Raw genomic sequence first — 8,775 nt, 5'->3', positions numbered from 1 at the left:
TGGGCAGGTTTGTCTGTAGATCTTTTCTTTTTTTATTTGTTTGTCCAGTATGTATAAAATACATCTATTCCAGTTCTAGAACTCCCAGTGATTTCCCAGACTTTGCCGATGCATCCAGTGAAGAGGAAGCATGAGCAAAAACTCAAAACCCTGTTGTTTTGTGACAAAGTAAGTTGCTCCCTTAAAGTTTGAAAATGGAGGGAAAGACTTTCATATTCTTTTTCATGTTGATGTCATCTGCAACACTATTCAACTTCTATTTGGCCACCTCTTCAGCCTTCTTTTCAACAGTTGTCCACATTCAGTGTGCAAGGTAATTTCAGAGGGCTCTTACATACTTTTGTATATGTTGTTTCCTTAAAGCAAATCATTGGATATCTAATGTTTGAGATTACCTGACATACTTGGGAAGATAGTCTGTGTTGGAAATACTGTTGCAGATGGTGTACGTTGTAAATAGATTACTGTTGTAAAGTTTCCTTTTTTTCATGACATGATTCATGACCCAAGACACACTTGTGAAAATTTCACTAGAGGTGGTGAAAACAACGCCATCACAATGCCCCATCCTGCCCACCCACCTCACCTATAATACAGAAAAGAAAGAGCAAGAACGTGGCCAAAGGGTAAATTCTGGAGTTCTTCTGATCCCATGAAGACAGGATGTGCAGAAAAGTAGAATGGTCTATGGGGGAAGCCTGTTAAATATGCAATACATCACTACCATCTAAGATTTCAGGAAGAATAAACAGAAAAATTAAGTTGGTAAGGCAATGAGCTAAACTAAACATCATCCCCTTTCTAACAGTAGTGTTAAACTCATTGTGGTCTTCTGTATGTTGAAGTATTGGCCCTGCTGCACAATTAGCTTTTACAGCCTGCCTGAAGCTTTGTGTTGCCTGAATAAAAAGAGCTACAAAACAAACTACATAGTTTAAAGATGACTTGAGCATGCATAAATTACTTCAGTTATTAAATTACTTCAGATAGCAGTCTCCTATGTGATGCACATAGAGAATCTATTGTGTGCTATCACAATATATCATGGTCAGACTTTGTGAACGCAAATTTGGGCAGGGCTGTCCCCACGTGGTTGTGCCCTTCCAGCCTGTGCAGTGGATTTTTTAGGTGAGGCACAGCGTGCGCAGAACTGGCCCCACCGTTTAAGTCCTGAGGTCCATCTGCCACGGGCCGAGCGAGCTTGGACAGTGACAGGGAAGTCCTCGGGACTAGAACCTGCAGCTCCCGGTATCCCCTGTAGGTCTCCCATCCAAATACTAACCGGGGCTGACCCTGCTCAGCTCCCGAGATCTGACAGGATCGGTGTCAGGATGGCATGTAACTGCCTTATCACAGTAAGTAACTTTTAAGAAACCGCTGGTTTAACTTATACATAGATGACCAGATTCACATATTACCATGTTGTTTTGTCTTCTTCTGTAGCATCTCTTCTGTGTAAATTTGAAGGTGACTTAAGATCTGGGGAGAAAACAGTTTTAGATGACTCTTTTTCTACTCCATACAATTCCAGTGAAGCCATATATGGAGGCAAATACTGTTGAGCAAAGGTTGGATATCTCTGAACACAGAATCATAGAATGAACTGGGTTGGAAGAGACCTTTGAGAGCAAGTCCAACCCTTAATCCAACTCCACTGTGATCATGGCACTAAGTGCCACATCCAGTGTCATCTTAAAAACTGCCAGGGACAGAGAATCCACCAGCTCTCTGGGCAGGCCATTCCAATGCCTGATTACTCTCTCTGTAAAGAACTTATTTCTAATATCCAACTTAAATCTCCCCTGGCAGAGCTTAAGCCTGTGCCCTCTTGTTGTACTGCTGATTGCCCAAGAGAAAAGACCAACCCCCACGTGGCTACAACATCCTTTCAGGTTGTTGTAGAGAGTGATGAGGTCACCCCTGAGCCTCCTCTTCTCCAGACTAAACAATCCCAACTCCCTCAGCCTCTCCTCATAGGACTTGTGCTCAAGTCCCTTCACCAGCTTTGTCTCTCTTCTCTGGACATGTAACTTGTTAAATTTAGAACATTGATTGAACACACATTTCCTTTAATTTTAGACAATAATGCTACACAGGTAGAATTCAAGAAATCTTTCAGATTCCTTGCAACTTTAAAAAAACAATCCCACAAATAGTTTAAGTCAAGTGAAAACTGCTTAGATCTGATTACAAGAACAGCAACATATAACAAGAGACACAGAGTTCCACTTTCTTATCTACAGCTGTAGGATCTGGTCAGCTGTAGTTGATTCCTTGTGTATGTTGCAACAGCTTCAGGTGTTTGGGCTTCCAGTGTGATAAGTGTAAGAAAGCACAGATGTTGTGAGTTCACTTCCAAAAGGTTCAAAATTGTTCAGAATCCTCAGTGGAAGTTCAACTAAAGAATAAGATTGTAGAAAACAAGTTGTCTCTAGAAATGCTTGTTGTATTTCCCAAATCAGAAACACATATGGAGCAGGACTGGATTTCCTTTGGTGTGCAGTTACTCTGTAGTTGCCACCAAACCATTCCATGTGTGTGTATGCACTGAATGCATATTGTAGCTTTTGGCTTTTTTTACTGTAATATCCCATACTTGCCAGGAATGCTGTAGCTGCCTTACCAGCTCTTAAAAGATTTGATGCACAAGTTATCTCTTTAAGATTTGAGAAGAAACTTATCTCTCTGTCTTGCAGTTCAATTCAAAATGTACAGGTTTGTCAAGCTCACAAAAGTTGCTGAAATGAAGAAAATCTGCTAGCAGTGGATGGAATGCCCCTGACAAAGACAAGGCTCTATTTTTGGGGCTTACTCCCTTCTACATTTATTTTCTACCCAACATATTGTCTCTCTCATTTTTACTTATTACAGTGCTTTTGAAGAATGTGTTTACCTTGTGACAGCTATTATGATCATCTTGCTTTATTCTAATTTAAATGCCTTCCTCAGTTTCTACATTTTCTTCCATTTTAAAATTAGGTGCTGTGGCATTTAGTGTTTGGAGTAAGAACAGGAGATACAGAATGCCATAGGACATGAACTGCAGGGAAGATGTAGCTTGAATTTATGGATAGAATGTAAACTTAGGCAATAGTGTAATTCTCCATAATACAGCTATTAATTGCTGCTCTGGATGGAGGCACTGTTGAAGATTCACAGGGCCCAAATTTGATTCCCTTTAGAGAGATGAAACTTCCTGACTCTAAGGCCAAAAAAATTCAGTGTTCTTTCTTAACTTGACTGTCTCCATGGATAGTTGTTCATTTCCTACTGCTTACTAGCTCCTTTGTTTGGTCTTTTAACTTGCAATCTTAGACTGCGTTAGAGTTTAAAAATGTCTCCTTTTTTTACTTAGTATTGAAAAAACAACTCACCTTCACTATGATGTACTGGCCTTGTTCCTGTGCTGAATTGGATTTTTTGTGAGTTTGGAATACAAAATACTGCAATTGTGATTTGTCACTATAAAATCTAATGCATATTAAGTTATTATGTTGATTTCAGATTGAAGTCTTTAGTTCTCATGTACTCATTTCAAATCTAGATCCTGAATTGTCCCACAAAAGGGGTTTTGTGTAAATAGCAGAGCTTACAGATAAGGAAGGTAAGTCAAATGCATGAAATACCTATCTAGAAGATAAAAAACTGGAGTTAGGATTGAATACGAGCCTTCTGTCTATAATTATTAGCTATCCTTTAGACCATTTGAGAAGATGGGTGACATCCCAAAAACTGATATGAGAAATTCTCCTTGATTCCTTATTGCCCTCTTTTAAAAAATATTAGAATTTTTTGTTGTTTTCTGTAGTTTTTGTGTGTGTACAGTTGTTGATGACACTGGGACCTACACACTCATCAATGTGCTTTAGTTAAAGGAGAAAAAGATGCTATTCTACAGCAATAAGATACAGACCTTGCATACATGGAAAAATATATCATTTATGAATGGCTCTTGCCTGATCATTTTGATCAAAACATTCTGCTGCTTGGGAACTCAAAAATCTTATCACCGCAGTTCTGCTCTCTCTGTTTTATCATGACTTTACCTCATTATTCAGAGCCAATATCTCCTGATGACAGCTGCATGTATCCCATCCCACATTACTGTTTTACCATCCTGGCAAGTGCCGAGGAAGAGCTCATCATGATTTTGTTTGCTACGAAAATATAGTGGGACCCATGAAGTTGCTGAAATTAGTCTTGAGGTGTTTTGTACAGTTGGGCCTTGGCAATGCCTGAGATCTTAAAATGAAAATAATAACTAGTAATCTTGTTCAATAAAAGCATTTAGTTGTTATACCAGATACTTTATTATGTAGAACATCAGTGGTATAGAAAATTCAAAACAAGAATAGAATTTATTTATATCCAGCTAGCCATATTCAGTTGGAGAAACAGCAGCAGCCACCTCTGGTTTGGCTGGTTCTTGGGAACAAGACATGCACAGTGGCATTCCTCTAGTGCTAAAGAGTGAAAACCCCAATCTAATTAGAAGAAAGATGAAACGAGATTAAAAGAGTCAAGCATATTTAGTTAACTAGAGAATACAAAAAGGCTTTGATGGCATTGGCCTAAAGGATACAGAAAAGGCACTGCAATGCATTTTTCCAGTTCATGGGTGAAAGCTAATGAGGTATTTGTCTCACAATAAATACAACAGCAAAAATCTGTTTTAGTAAGACAAAAAAATTATTGCTATGTATTGATTTGCATATTTTTTGTCCTTGAAATGCCTTGCACTAAACCTTTTTTAATAACATTTCTTTTATCTTTGAGAGAGTCATACTTCTGTGTGATGCTGAGAAGACTTTGAAATTATTTCTCAGGTTTTCATATACTGAAATTAGTTAGATCTTGTAAAGTTTGTGACAGAACTTTGAGTGTTTCTCTTCTTCCCTTATTTTGTGTATACTTCTTATATTCTGCAGAAAGCTTTTGACCATTTTAAGTAAGATTATTAGTAAGGTAATACAAATGCCCTTTTGGTTGTAAAATTGTTGGTAATGATTTTCAATAGTTAAGTGCTCATTAGAAGTAAGTTACAATGTGATTAGTTTGAAATCTTTTACGAACAGCAGATCCAAATGCAAAAAAATTCTTAAATTGTGATTAATATTTATATATTAAAAATCGTAGTTCCTTGAGGCAACAGGGGAATTGTCTTCTTTTCAGTAGAGATTTTGTAACTTTTCACTTCATTGGTACATTAGTGAAATCAAAGATACAGCTTCTGATGAATTGGCAAAGAATTAGATGAGGTACAGAATGTTCCCAACCCCTTTTTTGAGGGGGGAAAAAAATCAGTCTATAAAAACTACTTCTCTCTCTCTTCTTCCCTCCCTCTTTTTTTAAAAAATTTTATTGCTCTTCCAGTCATAGCTAAATCTACAGTGGCTTGTCTTACCATAAAAAAATCATTTAGCAGCTTAAATGAATGACTTCCATTGATAGCAACAAAGGGCCTTGTTCACTGACGTAACAAATTTCTTCTACACTTCAGGGAGTTTGGGGTATGAAAGAGGCATAGGACTGATTTTTAAATATGAACACACACATGATATTTCATATTTGAAATGTCATCTGCCAAGATTGTTTTGTGAATTTAGAAGCCAATGTGGTACAGTTGGGCTTGTGCTGTGTGTAACTTCTGGCTCAGCATGCTGAGTCTGTGCTGCACAATGAGGGGCTGTGTTGGGAGAGATCTGTAGGAGCTCGGATAAACACAGCAGTGTGTGTTCGTAAATAGTGTCTGCAGGAAGGAAGGCAGCCATATTGATCAGCCAGTCAGCCCTCCGGAGAAAGCTGTGCTATGTCTTGAATTGACAGTGTCTCTGTGTCAAAGTAATAGTGTATCTCCATGAACTGGTAGTATTATATACTGGCATAGTAAGTATCAGGCACAGGATTTTCTGTCTCCAATGTATATAGTACTGGGTGTTGGTGCACTACAAACTGTTCTGTCATAAGTGTATTCTAACACATGTGGCATAAAAACTGCCTATATACCAACATTCTCACTCCTTAGTTCCATTTGACATATGTATCTTTTCATAATAGAACACATAAAATGCAGTTAGAAGGTAGTATGAAACAATTCTACAAACCAGTAACAAATGTATGACATGAGGAACTTTCGCTTGTTCACTGAGAGTAAAGCTCCTGACTTTTGAAAGGCTAACAACGGTCACAGCAAGCAGAACCTGCATTTTGCACCTTAATCTGAAAAAATCATAACTTTTGGTACTTTGAGTGCCATAATGTAATAGTGGTTCAATGTACTCTCTACAACACTCTATGTCATCAGTTCTTGAAGAATTTTTAATCACTTCTTGGTTGCAGCCTCACTTCTTAGCTGAAGTCCTATTTCCTAGTCTACTTAGTCGTGCTGAGGACAAAGCTTATAGAGTAAAACACAACAAAGGGGTGTCAAAATATTTATCAGGCAGATCTCACCTGTGCAACTTAAGAGTATTTCTTAGCTGACAACTGAGTGGGTGCCCAGGTATGTCCTGATGCTGTATTGAGATGTGACCCAGGTAAGTAACATCCTTTCTCTACCTTCTGATCTTCTACATCCACTCTTACTTCTATTGGAAGGAAAGTAGCTTCCTAGCAAGGGTGAATGTGTAACTGCTTCAGGCAACTGGTGTACCTGGGTTACTCTCTAGAGTGTATTTGCCTTGTGATTTAGACACAAACATAGGTACAAACATAGCTATATAGCAGGAGCTGGAGCTGTAACCACATTTGACTAGTAATTACTTGTCCCGTGTGGGTATGAAATATCTGCAGAGTTTCCAACTTCGAAGGTCCAGAGAATATGCTCTGTTTCAGAAACATTATTCTTTTGTGTTTTCAAAGTGGAACTGCATCCCAGTTGGCAAGAAACTTGAAAATACTGGTATTGGTAGTAAAAATTGATCCATAACTACATAATAGAAGGCACTCTATGAGCCACAAATTCTGCTTTTTCCCCAGCTATGTCTACTCTATTTGTCTCCTGAACAACTAAACCTAACAAGATTAGTATATCCACACTAGCAGGTCAGAACAAGATGGTTTAGTTGAATGATGGTAGGTACGTGATGAAATGCTGTGTGAGAGGGAGGAAATTTCTTGGTCTTTTTCCCTTTGAGGAGGCAGGGGGACAGGAAGTCTATAAAGACATAGCTGATATCAGAAATGCAAGTCAGGGCGATCATAATTTGAGAGGGCCAAATTAGTAATATAATTGCACCACAGTAGCAATAATTATTGTAATTACTTTTATTTACATTAATTTAATTCTGCACTAAATGCTGTAATTAATGTCATGGACACATGATTTGTGGCTTTTGAAGTGAAAGATGGTTCAGAGAGCTTTCCCCTTGCATGTTGAACAGCAACTTCCATTTTGAGGTTACAAAGTGTTGCAGTTTTATACGTTAAATAAGATCAAACTCAGTCAAGGATGGGAGCATATGGAAGGCACTGGCCCCTTTGGGCCCTGTTCAGTATTCACTAAAGCCAAAAGAGAGAGGTCTGCTCAACTAATCATCTGAGGTCTCACTGATCACTGTGTAAACAAGAGTCATAAGGTAGCACCTGGCAATAACAGGCTCAAGCTAGAGTATGAAAGGTGAAGTCCCCAGCACTGGGTACAAGGATGGGAAGAAGACGAACTGTCCTTATGGGAAGGTAATGCCACTGTTTCTCCTGTGAGGGGGAATTGAGAAGGGACATGGTTAAGTGGTGGGCCTAGCAGTGTTAGGGTAATGGTTGAACTCCATCACCTTAGAGGTCTTTTCCAATCTAAATGTTTCTATGATTCTATGACTGAAAAGCGGAAGCTGCCTTTGAGTGAAAACCTAAATAACGAAAAGAAGTAAAAGCTTGGGGTGGCAGTGTGCTTCTGAGAGGATGGAAGTATTCCTGAGGAAGAGTAAGCTGGAGGATTTGGGAGCAGGTATACTGAGAAAGCAGGGCCAGGTAGTGTGGGGAACGGATGATGTCTTAGGAGAAGAAAAATAGCAAGGCCATGGATATTTCATCTAGATTAGAAAAGGGCAAGTAGAATAGGTGGGTGACTATAGCCTGTCATGCCTACCCTCTGATTTCTGGTAACCGTGCATGGATGTAGAGCCTGTGCCACAAAGAGTTGAAATACAGTAGCAAAAAAGATCCCCTATAGTGTGGAGAAAATGCAGGCTTAGGCAGGAGAGACTTACCAAGTTGAAATACATCACTGATATGAGGTAATTAGATACATCTGTGCTGTAGTACGTGTTGCAAATGTGAACAATACGTTGATCAAGAGGCTCCCATTGGTGTGGAAGGCAAGCATATGCCAGGCTGTGCCCCAGCCCAGGTGATGTGCATGAAGCCATTAGCTGCAATAATTAACTTCACAACTTTTCTAGCAGGGCTGACTGAGGCTTTCTGCAGGGCCAGGGAATAACCTTTCTATAAAACTTTAAATATAAAGATTTGATGAAGTGGATTAAAGAAGCACTTCTAAGAATGTTTTTAATAGAACAGATGGTTCCTTCTGGGCCTTACTGCTACTCATACTGCCACTCATATTTCTGTTGGGATTAAGTGTGAGCCAAAGAGAGACTTCGTTACCCAAAGACTTTTGGGGAAACAAAATGCCTGGCTTTGAAAAGGTAGTGGCTGCACTCTGCATCACACTAGGAAACCTTGGAGAGGAGGCTGAACTGCTTTGGACTCCTGTGTAGGTTTGAGCTGAGAAGGAGGTAAGAAGGTGATGCTGGGAAGGTTAAGCTGGAGAAGTTG

The sequence above is a fragment of the Pithys albifrons genome, chromosome 5, assembly GCF_047495875.1.
Source record: "Pithys albifrons albifrons isolate INPA30051 chromosome 5, PitAlb_v1, whole genome shotgun sequence".
Lineage (NCBI taxonomy): Eukaryota > Metazoa > Chordata > Aves > Passeriformes > Thamnophilidae > Pithys > Pithys albifrons.
Note: the sequence above shows the minus strand (reverse complement) of the source record.